An 11,633-nucleotide genomic window follows, 5' to 3' on the forward strand; every position below is an offset into this window, starting at 1 on the left:
ACCCTGACGACCCTAACCCCTGACGACCCTAACCCCTGACGACCCTAACCCCTGACGACCCTAACCCCTGACCCCTGACGACCCTAACCCTGACGACCCTAACCCTGACGACCCTAACCCTAACCCTAGACCCTAGACCCTAGACCCTAGACCCTTAACCCTTAACCCCAACCCCCAACCTCTAACCCTCTAACCCTCTAACCCTCTAACCCTCTAACCCTAAACCTTAACCCCTAAACCCTAAACCCCTAAACCCCAAACCCCTAAACCCAAACGTAACCCCTAACCCTGGCCCTAGGCCCCAACCCCCCAACCCCCCAACCCTAACCCCTAACCGTTAACCCCTAACCGTTAATCCCTAACCCTGAACCGTTAACCCTGAACCCTAACCCCTAAGACTGTCAACCCTAATAGCTGTAACCCTAACCCGAGACTGTAATGGGTGCTGTAACCCTAGGCTGTACCCTAGGCTCCTTCCCTAACCCTGGGCCGCGCCTAGGGGTCTGGTCGCAACCCTAGGCTCCGCCCTGTAAGGTCGCTTTTTCAAAATGGCCGACTTCCGGGTTATGTAGGGGGCTTCTGGTCGCAGGGCGGGCTGTGTGTAGCCGGAATTGGCGGACTTCCGGTGTGTCTGGAGGACTTCCGGTGGCGGGGGATGGTTTTATTAGGGTTTTGGGGACACTTCCGGGTTGTCGGGACAATGTTTCCCGTCGGAGGCGGTGGACTTCAGGGTTCCGTTGGAGGACTTCCGGTCATAGAGACGAGGGTTCTCGGGGAGTTGGAGGAGTTCCTGGTCCCACGGAGGACTTCCGACCATGGAGTACCGCTTCCGGTCATAGAGGTTTTCAAAATGGAGGGCTTGGAGGACCGGGAAGCATAGAGACTGCGAGGGGGCTGCTGGATGGGATGGGTTTTGCTTCCTGTCTAGTGTGGGTACCGGTAAGTCTATGGTTGTATTAGGTCCTGGAAGGGCGGTATACAGTGTGAATTTTGATTTCTGTAATTTATGTATAATTTTGTACTGTATAGGGTTATTATATGAACAGTATGTATAAATAAAAAATTAAAAATAATAAGTCTGGTGCAGCAGTAGAACATTTCACACACCCTGGGAGTAGATTTTTTTTTTAATTTATTAAATACTTTTTTTTTATTGTTTAAACTACTACTCCCAGGGAGGTGACATGTTCTACTGCTGCTTCTGATTTTTTTTTCCTTTAAACCATTATTTTTATTATAACTACACTACATCTGTTTAAACAAATCTTGTGAACAAAAATATTACAAAAAAAAAAAAAGGACAGAACATTAAAGGCCACCAGGGACACAGAAGGACAAAGACAAACACAACACTAACAACAGACACACAAAATAATTCCCCCCCCCCCAGGACAAAACTCAAAGACAAACAATAACACCCAAATAGTAACTGACACACAAACATTTCACAACCAGCAGAACAAAAAAAAAATCATTCTTTATTACTTCACCTTCATTGTTACTTTCTTTAAAGAACAACAACATTAGGCATTAATACATAGGTTTCCAGTGATGCACTATCACCACAGCAGGGACTCAGAGCAATGTCATTATTCACTCAGGCACACTGACAGTCAATCTCTCCTGCTTCGCTTAACATTTTTCTCATTGCAGAGCTTTCTACTACAATGGAATCTGGATCCTCCGATTCAAACCCCTGGCCAAACACGTGCAGCTTGCGGTCACCTGGATAGCTACTCCGATGCCCTGCTTGTAAAGAATAACACCAAGCACCTTTGTTAGTTTACATTATTACACAAGAATCTACACTGATCTGGCAAAACCTTTACAAGCCCATCATTCTAAAACATCCATTACACCCTCTTGTGTGCACACCTGGTCCTCCTCAACACTGCTCACTTAGAGTAACACCCCACACCCTTTGACTTCAAAACCAGCACTGCTACTAGTGTTAACACTACTACCTGCAATCACAAGCAAATACAAAACTCCAGAGGACCACTCCTCAGCAACACTGTTCCCGGGAGACGCCGTCAAAATTTCATCTCTCGCCCTGCCTGGCAAAAACCCCGGCCCGAACCGCACCGCCGTCCAAACTTTGGCGACGAACGTCGCCTCGCAGAGCGGCCGGGACCCAGGGGAAAAAAAAACCCCAGCCGGGGGAGGGAAAAAAAAAATCCCCCAGCTGGGGTTTTTTTTATTCTAATCTCAAACAGCACACTAGCTTGCTCCACCTGGATAGAAATACACCCCCCCCCACCCCCCAAAATTAGGCACCACCACCTCACACCCCACCCCTCACCCAAACACACATCCATTCCACCGCAACCGGACATCGCCTGCTCCTTCCGGCGCTCCCCGGGAACGCCGTTCCCGGGAGACGCCGTCAAAATTTCATCTCTCGCCCTGCCTGGCAAAAACCCCGGCCCGAACCGCACCGCCGTCCAAACTTTGGCGACGAACGTCGCCTCGCAGAGCGGCCGGGACCCAGGGGAAAAAAAAACCCCAGCCGGGGGAGGGAAAAAAAAAATCCCCCAGCTGGGGTTTTTTTTATTCTAATCTCAACCAGCACACTAGCTTGCTCCACCTGGATAGAAATACACCCCCCCACCCCCCAAAATTAGGCACCACCACCTCACACCCCACCCCTCACCCAAACACACATCCATTCCACCGCAACCGGACATCGCCTGCTCCTTCCGGCGCTCCCCGGGAACGCCGTTCCCGGGAGACGCCGTCAAAATTTCATCTCTCGCCCTGCCTGGCAAAAACCCCGGCCCGAACCGCACCGCCGTCCAAACTTTGGCGACGAACGTCGCCTCGCAGAGCGGCCGGGACCCAGGGGAAAAAAAAACCCCAGCCGGGGGAGGGAAAAAAAAAATCCCCCAGCTGGGGTTTTTTTTATTCTAATCTCAACCAGCACACTAGCTTGCTCCACCTGGATAGAAATACACCCCCCCCCACCCCCCAAAATTAGGCACCACCACCTCACACCCCACCCCTCACCCAAACACACATCCATTCCACCGCAACCGGACATCGCCTGCTCCTTCCGGCGCTCCCCGGGAACGCCGTTCCCGGGAGACGCCGTCAAAATTTCATCTCTCGCCCTGCCTGGCAAAAACCCCGGCCCGAACCGCACCGCCGTCCAAACTTTGGCGACGAACGTCGCCTCGCAGAGCGGCCGGGACCCAGGGGAAAAAAAAACCCCAGCCGGGGGAGGGAAAAAAAAAATCCCCCAGCTGGGGTTTTTTTTTATTCTAATCTCAACCAGCACACTAGCTTGCTCCACCTGGATAGAAATACACCCCCCCACCCCCCAAAATTAGGCACCACCACCTCACACCCCACCCCTCACCCAAACACACATCCATTCCACCGCAACCGGACATCGCCTGCTCCTTCCGGCGCTCCCCGGGAACGCCGTTCCCGGGAGACGCCGTCAAAATTTCATCTCTCGCCCTGCCTGGCAAAAACCCCGGCCCGAACCGCACCGCCGTCCAAACTTTGGCGACGAACGTCGCCTCGCAGAGCGGCCGGGACCCAGGGGAAAAAAAAAACCCCAGCCGGGGGAGGGAAAAAAAAAATCCCCCAGCTGGGGTTTTTTTATTCTAATCTCAAACAGCACACTAGCTTGCTCCACCTGGATAGAAATACACCCCCCCCCACCCCCCAAAATTAGGCACCACCACCTCACACCCCACCCCTCACCCAAACACACATCCATTCCACCGCAACCGGACATCGCCTGCTCCTTCCGGCGCTCCCCGGGAACGCCGTTCCCGGGAGACGCCGTCAAAATTTCATCTCTCGCCCTGCCTGGCAAAAACCCCGGCCCGAACCGCACCGCCGTCCAAACTTTGGCGACAAATGTCGCCTCGCAGAGCGGCCGGGACCAGGGGAAAAAAAACCCCGGCCGGGGGAGAAAAAAAAAATCCCCCAGCTGGGGTTTTTTTATTCTAATTTCAAAAAGCAAACTAGCTTGCTCTACCTGGAAAAAAAAATTACACAACACACACACACAGCCCACCACACACAAAAATAGGCACTGCCACAACCTCACCCTCCACCCCTCACCCGAACGCACATCCGTTCTGCCACCCACCTGCCACAACGGGCCACAGCCCCGATTCTTGGCCCATCTGTGGAACGGCCTCACCCTGTCCCTTAAGACACCATCGCCGCTCCGCCTGACTCTGTAGAGCTAGCGCTCATAGGCAGGGACCAGGGAAGATGCCTTGCTAACTGCACCGCTCCTTCGCTGTTGCTTGGATACTCCACAAAAACCTCACTCGAGGGTGTCGTGCGGGAATCCAAACCGTGCCGTGGCACTTGAAAACCACAACGGAAGGGCTCTAGGGCCGGCTGGCCGACAACTACCCTCTGCCTCGCAAAACGGCCCGTACGACCTCCGCCCCAACTGACTGTACTGACAGATTACCATCCTGGGCTGGGGCCGCTCTCTATGCCAGCTCTGTAATGCCCAACCACCCAAATGCAACAAGAGCCATACTGAACACCAGGCAACGCCAAGCACTGCGATGCAATAAACAACCAAATAGAAAGCATGCATGAACACAGTGCTATGTAACACTGGACAGTCTCAAATGGCAGGCAATACAAATACAGGGCCACGCAACGCAATACAGAGCCGCGCAACGCAACACAGAGGACCGGGTCGCTGAACACAAGACAGTCTCCGTTGGCAGGCAGTACAAAGACAGAGCCGCGCAACGCTATACAGAGGACCGGGTCGCTGAACACAAGACAGTCTCCATTGGCAGGCAGTACAAAGACAGAGCCGCGCAACGCTATACAGAGGACCGGGTCGCTGAACACAAGACAGTCTCCATTGGCAGGCAGCGGCAAGGCAGAGCGGCGCGTGGCGAGGCAGGGCACGGGCCCACGTAACGCGAGGCGGTCTCCGTTGGCAAGCAATACGAATACAGAGTAGCGCAATGCAATACCCAGCCAAAGACAGGGCTGCGCGAGGCAATACAACACAAAGCGCTACAAAACAAGATGTCTCAGATGGTGGTCAAAACCAACACAAATTGCAGCACGGCAACACAACACCAGAACAACAGGGGGGTGTGTGAGAAGCTAGGCTTTAAGACACAAGCCTCTAAGCATATGTCGCGTGAAAGGGTACGAGTCTGATGTGTGGCTGAGGGAGGCCCTCCCGTTGAGTCACGAGGTTCAGAAAGGACCCCCTTGCTTTCTAAACTCCTTCGCAGAGAGGAGCCTAGGTGCGGCTAGGTCCAGTCTTAGTCCCAGACTTGGTCAACGGTTTACATCTAAAGGATTATGTGTGTAGCCACATATCAGAGTCAACGTTTGCCTGTCACAGCCCCACTAAGGACTTTCACTGAAACAGTTTCGCAAATTTGAAAAGAAAAATAGGTAGTTTATTGAGGCAACAGATATAAAAAGTTTGGAACTGCCGTTGATAAATGCACTTACTGCAACAATTTTGAGCTCAAGTTAATAGTTCAGCGCTTTTGTTAATGATAGTTTTCCCAGGGTAACATCCGACATAATCGGAGGCGCAAGTCTTACCAAAGAGGCGTCCCTGCTTGGGGAGAAGAGAGAGAGGTCCAGGCCCGTCAACCCGTCCGGATAGTTGGAGTTCTCATCCTCAAAAAAGAGGACTCTGAATGCCAGATTTATACTTTTGGCGAGGTGGGACTAAGTCAGGTATTGTGTGCCGATTGGCCCTTAACAAGGCTTGTTGTGCAGTTGGTCGGGGCTGGGGGGGGAAGTGGCGGAGAACAAACGTGTTCAGTACAGAGGAGCGGTGGTCTGTTTAGTTTTACCAAAGTAAGGTCGAGCTGCGAAGGAGGCTCCCCCTCACCCCAGGCGTCACTTAGTTGATTAAGGAGTAGACCCGTCAGACGCCGCATCTCGTTAAGATGAACAAATTGCTCATCTCCTGCCCCTGTTCAGGTCCGGTGCTTATCAGTGCAAGATAAGCAAGTTGCTCAATCCCTGCTCTCGCCCAAGCTGGACTCCCCCAGGCCCCTTCTGCTGGGTCAAAATGGCCCTGTATTCGGCACCAACAAGACTGGACTAGTCCGGCATCCCACAGCATACAGGGATGAAAGATGGTATCAAACTTCAATTGAGGCGGAAGTTTCTAGAGCACGACTGTGAGTCCGGCACGGACCACCTCCACAAAAGCCACCTCGCAGAAACATCTGCGATGCGAGGTGCGCTTTAAGCTCCGATCGCGAGACGAGAAACGCTCGACGGGCCGTATTCCGAAGCGACGAGGCGTCGCGGACCCCGCGGATGCTCGCCGAGCGCGTGCGGCGGAACCTAGAGACCTGCCGTAAGGCGCCGTACGCATGAAAAAGCACAGATCACGGAAATGACGCTGCAACGCGGAGAGAGGCCAGAATGTTTACATCTGGCACGATGGACCCGGGACCCCTATCTGTCCCTAGACTCGAGGCAGACTAAATAGCCCTCTGCTACCCTGACGTTAAACCCCTGCTGGCCCTGCCCCCAACCACCATTTTTGCCCTCTGAAAGGTAATTTAAGGGGCAGAATCCAGATTCCCTTCTCATGGGGAAAAGGTCATCTAACCGGGACGCTCCCCCATCCGCCGGGTTCCGCTTCATCCCTCACGAGACAGAGCGTCGCCGGTCGCCGACGTGCCGCCCGGCGTCGACCTCCGCTGCGACGAAGCCCTCCTTGGAAACGCCTTCCTCTCGCCTGTCCCTTTTCCTCGGCCGCTCGGAGTGGGATTCTTCGGCCTGCCGTGCCGGGGCCTGACCGCCACCTGCAAAACTCAAAGGACGGGATGTGATTTTAGCTACGTCTATAATACGACACCTCAGAAAACTGCTACGTCAGCGCACCGGTCATCGCTCGCCTCGCTTAAGTTCGCTCCGGTGCGGATATCCCGTTCGCGCATCGATTCGCGCCTAGAAAATACAACCGGAAAAGCGTGAACTAGGCGGAGTCGCCGACACGCCGATCCGCTGACGTCGGACGCCGGCCCGCCTTTGTCCGGCGCTCCTCTCGCCTCTTCCGGGGGCCTGTGACGCACGGCTTGTCGCTCGGCCTCTGACAAACCCAAACAAACTGTGCAAAGTAAGGCGGTGGCCGCTGACCGGTAGCTTGATGAGACCGAAAGGTCTGTCATCTTTTCTGCATAAGCCTTCTAACCAGAGCTAAAACAAACAGAGGAGAGATACACCGAACCCCAAATATACCAACTAAGGCACATGTGAGATTGAACCCACTCAACTACCGCACAAACTGCTGCTCCCAGAAGGCCAGAGTACAGCTTCTGACCCCCGCCAATGCAATGAAACTGTGACAGCTGTCTACAGATACTTGCCCAGAGATGGACTGTAGCGTCTTCACCAAAAGAATCCGGTCACGCCAATGTTTTACCGCCACGCCACAAAGCTACGCTACCCTGTCTTTAACATTGCTACACCCCTGGGGGAAGCGGCTCCGACCCCGACACGGCGCACAGACTCCGCAAACGCGACCGTGAGACACGAGAAGGCCGCGAGCAAGAACGGCTACCGTTGCGAAGATAAGACTGGCGAGGAATCCCTACGGCACCGTGACGTTGCGGATGCTTTATAGCGGCCACGGGAAAGACGCGACGGCCGTGGCCGGCGAGAGAAAGAGACTGTCAAAACTGAAATGACAGATGCATCAGAGGCCGGGTTTTAAGATCTAAGGCCTTTAAAAACGTGGGGAATGAAACCTGAGAAAAGAACTCAGGGCAAACATAACGCTCGGAGGAGCTGCTGGCAGCGCCCGGCTGGGCGCCACAATAGACGTCCGCTCAGAAACATCTACGACAATTCACGCCAAACAGAGCTATGCTTTAAGCTATAACTACAAGAGAGAAACTGGCTTGATGAGCTCAATACCAATGAGCACAGATATTCAAGACTCATGAGATCTAATAATGTACCTGGTGATCACAAAAAGCAGTGGAGGCATCGAGACCTGAGGGAGTTGCAGCGTACAGCATAAGACAGACAACGCAACCTACACGACACAACCGCACGCGGGCTTAAAGCGCCCTGCCCGGCGCGGTCTAGCACGGTGCCGACGAGTAACCCGCGCCCTTTGCCTACCCAAAGGCGACCGCTCCCGGACAGCCCTCTCCCGTATGCTAACTTTAAAAGCCATCCCCTGCAACTCCCAAACTTGTCCGGACCTACCTTCTTACGGCGCTCTGCTCTCCTCCTCTGCCGCTCGTCGGTGGGCATCTAGCCAGTCCGCATCTGGAAAAATCACACCAAGTTATCAAACAAGTCACCCAGATGCCGAGTGAGAGCCAAACAATTCCGGACGGGCCGTATCGGCACGCTAACCGTACGCTCCTATTGCTATTCCGCCTATCCCCGACTCGACAGCCCTGGGCAGAGCAGCTCCACACACACACACCCCACACACAGAGACAGACGCTACACAGAACGCTACAAACAACACGACTCACAAACGAGAGAACACTCTTAGCAAGAGGAATGACTCCCGGACCGGAGAGGCTGCCAAACAAGGCGACCTATAGGGCACGACACCCGGGTGAGGAAGCTCTATGGCAACCCCAGAAGAGAATTGACCGTAAATGGCCCGTTATAGGAAGTTACTGTCAAAACCGAGATGATGGGGGCAGCAAGAAGCCCGTCTTCAAGACCTAAGGAGGTAAGGATGCAGGGAGGAAGACCCAGTCCCTGAAAATGGATAGCTGGAGAGCAGAGCTCCGGACGCAGCCTGGTATAGCGCTGCAAATAGAGGACCCTCCAGAAACTTCTGACGCGCAAGAATGATCCACGCCGTAAGCTCGCTATGCGAGAAAAGAAGCGCCCGATTGGCGGTACGCTGACAAGTACCGGCGTTCGAGAGCCTAGGGACGGCGCCCGAGAAGCGTGCCGTGCCCCTCAAGCGCAAAGTGGGCGTTGAGACCCAAGGAAGGGCTAAGACACACAGGACGAGACACGCAGACATAACACAGGCTGCAACTGCCCTGCCCGGTCTAGCATCGTGGTGACATGTAACCCGCTCCCTTTGCCCAGCCAAGGGGAACTGCTCCCAGACAGCCCTCGCCCCGGCGCTAGCCATAAAACCCCTCCACCACGACCCCCAAACTCGCTCCCTCCCCGGCCACGGTCCCTCAACTTACCTTTCCGACGGCCGGGGATCCGAATCCATCAGCAACAAAAACATCACCACTGCACATTGGCTAACTGGGATGTTCCTGCAATTGCCCGGTACCTCTTCATCAGCTACAATAGAAAACAGAACACAAACAAAACAGCACTGTCAGTCAGCGTTGCATCAACCGGCCAACACCAACCTCTCCCATGACAGCCCCTTCCTCAGAAGCACCGTGTCTTTCTGCTCACCTGCTCGGTCCAGAGATGGACCCTGCAGCTGTCCTCACTTGCAGCACCTAAGACGCCAAGAGACACAAAATTACTCCTATGTTTGTCAGAAGTCAGCGCTCCCACAATCGCCCTCGCCATTCCTCGAGCTCACCTCAAATGACCGACCCACCTCCTTACGGCGCTCTGCTCCCCTCCTGTGCTGCTCTTTGGTGCGCTTCCTCTCTCTCTGCATCTGAAAAAAAAAAAAACCAAAAAAATTAAACAAGTCAGCCAGATGCCGAGCGAGAGCCAAACAATTCCAGACTGGCCATACTGACACACTAACCGTACACTTCTATCGCTATTCCGCCTAACCCTGGACTCGACAGCCCCGGGCAGAGCAGCTCCACGCCCAAGACACACACGCACGGGGATCAACGCTACACAGAATGCTACAAACACCACAAATCACAAGCGAGAGAAAACTCTCAGCGAGAGGAACGACTCCCAGACCGGAGAGGCTGCCCAACAAGATGACCTACAGGGCGGGACGCCCGGGCGAGGAAGCTCTATGGCAACCCCAGAAAAGAATGGACCGTGATAGCCAGTTGTAAGAAGCTACGGTCAAAACCAGGGCGAGGGATGCGGCAAGAAGCCTCTCTTCAAGACCTAAGAATGTAACGACGCAGAGAAGAAGCCCCGGTCCCTGAAAAGGAACGGCTGGAGAGCAGAGCTCCCGATGCGGCCGGGGATGAGGCGGCAAGAAAAGGACCCGCCGGAAGCTTCCGACACGCGAGAACGATCCACGCCGTAAGCTTGCAGGGCAAGCAAAAGAAGCGCCCCATTGGCGCTACACCGATGAATACAGGCGTTTGAGAGCCTAGGGATGGCGCCCGAGAAGCATGCCGTGCCCTTTGAGTGCAAAGAGGGCGTTGAGACCCGAGGAAGGGCTGAGACACACAGGACAAGACACACAACAAACATACCACAGACACAGGCTGGAACTGCCCTGCCCAACACAGCCCAGTATTGCGTTGACAAGTAACCCGCTCCCTTTGCCCACCCTAGGGGACCGCTGCCAGACAGCTCTTGCCCCTACGCTAACCGCAACACATCTCCCCTGCGACCCCCGAACTTGCCCCCTCCTCGGCCTGCTCCCTCCCCGGCCATAGTCCCTCAACTTAGCTTTCAGAGGGCCGAGGATCTGAATCCATCCACAACAAACAACATGCACATTGTGCATCGGCTAACTGGGATCTTCCGGCAGTCGTCTGGACCCTCTTCACCTAGAGTAAACACATCACCAAAAACAAACAAAGCAGTGCCGTCAGTCAGCATCGCACCGGTCAACACCGACCTTGCCCACAACGCCCCCCTCTCCTCAGAAGCACCGTGTCTTTCCGCTCACCTGCTCGGTCCAGAGACTGACCCCTGCAGCCGTCATCCCTCGTGGCACCTAAGAGGCCAAGAGACACAAAATTACTCCTACGTTTGTCAGAAGTCACCGCTCCCACAACCGCCCTCGCCGTTCCTCCAGCTCACCTCAAATGGCCATCCGGTTCCAAGGGTGGCCACACAGCGCCTGCAAGACCAGAGGGAAAAGCTCAAACAAGTTGCCTTACACTGCTTTGCTATTAAGACACTGACAAGCGCCTCACCTTCTCGGAACGCTCGTCGGCACGCGGCTTCGCCCCTCCGAGGCTCCCTGCGGCACCTGCCAAAAATCAAGCGAGAGGCACGTGCTCAGACGCTGCCCAAAACTGCGGCTTGCCCGCACCGATTCTCATCTCCCCCTCCTTGACCTCAGCCGCTTGCTCACCTGGCCTCCATCGTTTTGGGCTGCCGTCCTTGCGCCCCACCTAGAAAACACAAACAAAGGATCCCTGTATCTTAAACAGCAATGCGACACCAGAAAAATAACTGCTGTACTTCAGCCCGCTAGTCGCCGCTCACCTGGCCCGAGTCACCTCCCGGGTCCATGTCCTACGGGGTCCGTATCCACCTTTGCACCTTCAAAATAAAAGCCACACACAAATCTTAATGGAGTCATGTAGGCACCAGCCACATCTTCCCTCCGACTCCACTGGCCGACCCACCTCCTTACGGCGCTCTGCTCCCCTCCTGTGCTGCTCTTTGGTGCGCTTCCTCTCTCTCTGCATCTGAAAAAAAAAAAAAAAAACCAAAAAAATTAAACAAGTCAGCCAGATGCCGAGCGAGAGCCAAACAATTCCAGACTGGCCATACTGACACACTAACCGTACACTTCTATCGCTATTCCGCCTAACCCTGGA

At 54.4% G+C, this 11,633-nt stretch overlaps 1 long non-coding RNA gene across 1 annotated transcript; it reads right to left on the reverse strand.

Annotated features, from left to right (window-relative positions):
- Positions 1-9,169: 9,169 nt before the first annotated feature.
- Positions 9,170-9,649, reverse strand: LOC129195984 (uncharacterized). The gene is made up of 3 exons (XR_008574008.1): positions 9,515-9,649; positions 9,382-9,428; positions 9,170-9,261 (listed from the first exon to the last, which is right to left on the reverse strand). It is a non-coding gene; the product is annotated as an uncharacterized LOC129195984 (long non-coding RNA).
- Positions 9,650-11,633: the final 1,984 nt, after the last annotated feature.

This window comes from Grus americana, chromosome 23 (genome assembly GCF_028858705.1).
Source record: "Grus americana isolate bGruAme1 chromosome 23, bGruAme1.mat, whole genome shotgun sequence".
Taxonomy (NCBI): domain Eukaryota; kingdom Metazoa; phylum Chordata; class Aves; order Gruiformes; family Gruidae; genus Grus; species Grus americana.